Below are 2,061 nucleotides of genomic sequence, written 5' to 3'. Positions count from 1 at the left end.
TTTCTATGCTGTACATATGGACACTGCCCTATACATTTGGGAAAATCTCCCTTGTCCCTACACCACCAAAAGCCTCGGAAGACCTGCAGTGGTCATGTTTTCTATTTTTTTTTTAAATTAAAGTTAAACTTAAAGTATTAAAATAAGGTAGAATTAGCGGGATTTCACGGAAATTTTCTGATTAGGGAAATTTCCAGAAAACCAGGAATAAAACTGGCAAGTCAAAACAGTGGAGCAAACATTAGCTGCTTCCACTCCATTTGTTATTAAACTTCTCCCGTGCTGCCCCCCTCCACTGGAACGACCTCCCTCGCTCCATCTGTCTGTCCCCTAATCTGAGCACCTTCAAACGGGCTCTCAAACCCATCTGTTCCTCAAAGCCTACCGGCCATCCTCCTAACCTTCTCCATCCTTGTTCTCCTCACCTCCCACTTCCCTGTCACGCTCCTTTTGTGCTTGATCCCCTTCCACTCCTCTCGTGCCTGCTGTCGGTCTGTTTCCCCTTCCTTTAGTATGTAAGCTCTTACAAGCAGAGTCCTCTTCCCTTCTGTCTAATTACCATTTCTTCTTCTCCAACGTCACTGTACTGGCTATGCTTGGATATACTGAAGTCTTGGTTTTACTCGTTTTGCTCTGTACTGTTTTACCCTGTTTGGTCTACTGTTTGTATTGTATTTTGTACGGCGCTGCGGGAACCTTGTGGCGCCATAAAAATAAAGAAGAAGAAGAATTAGATGACATTTTACACTCTGTGACTCAATCAAACGTCTACACTCAAACAATTTTACTGCAAAAAAGTGCCTATTTATTGTAGCAAGTTTGTTTTTCCTGTGTTCCAAAATCAAACATTTGGAAACCCCTCTCTAGAATTCCTGCGTTTGCCCCTGTGATTCTACAGTACAGTCGTTAGGAAGTTACCTGTCACCGGAGCACTTTGCCCAATGTAAAACAAAGACACTTCAGACAAAAAAATCTCAAATGTAATAAAGTTTGTTCCCCTGCCCCCTCGCTCTCATAATTAACGTTTTTTAGTTAGCTGATGCGTCTCCTGAGTGCCGAGGGTGGGCACATGCCTTAATGTGTGCGGGGGCACCATCTAGATACACTGGTGTAAAATGAAGGCATTTTTCTATATGCATTGTGGGCCTGATTCATTAAGGGCGATTTTGTGCGTATCATCTGCAAAATTACTCTGCACATTCCTAGAACCGGACCATACTCCATAGAACGCAGCAATATTCAATCCATCTTAGAGCGCAAAGGACACTTACTACAGCCTACGATTTTGGGGAGGGAAAAGGCAGGGAAGGGGCGTTTGCCGATAGTCATTGTACAGTAAGTGTGTGCCAATCACGAGCGCAACTGTAAAAATTTATTTTATGTGCAGTAGACATTAATAACATCCTAATAAATGTATTTCATGGCAAACTGCACTCTTTTGAGAATTTATATTCCACATAGATATTGGATGTATCCTGCAGTGTCTTGTGTATTAGAGTAGAGCAGACCTACACCCAAATTCATCAGCGCACGGACCTCCAAATACGTTCCTTGTTGCATTCAGCTGTAAGCATATGCAAATTACGTGCATTTTAAAACAAGCGCACATTGCGCTCAGTTTGCATCAGTTGATGAATCTGTCCCAGTGTGTACATTTTAAATATGGTTTACTGTTGGTGCAAATCAGGCGCCTATACATGCAAGTCTTTAGAAAGCAAGGCAGAGGTATTAATGGGACAGTCCTATTTGTGTCAATCTCTCAGAGCTTTATATAAGCAGAGATCTATTTATTTTGTTTGCAGACCGAAAAAAATAAAAATATTTTAAAAATACAGATCTCCCTCTTTATAACGCTACCTTCACTTACCATATTTTCTATGCACAAAAATACATATAATGGAATGAATAGAATTTTAAGTCAGACGTTGTTACTCACTATGTTGCCAGGTTTGCTTTGGGTTTTAGGCTCAGATACACGGTATGGGGGTTCTCCCATTTGATGTTTGTGGGGACATATACCTCATGTCCTTTAAACTTCATGAAAATCCAGTTTAAAAAATC

Source organism: Mixophyes fleayi, chromosome 1, assembly GCF_038048845.1.
Source record: "Mixophyes fleayi isolate aMixFle1 chromosome 1, aMixFle1.hap1, whole genome shotgun sequence".
Taxonomy (NCBI): Eukaryota; Metazoa; Chordata; class Amphibia; order Anura; family Limnodynastidae; genus Mixophyes; species Mixophyes fleayi.
Note: the sequence above shows the minus strand (reverse complement) of the source record.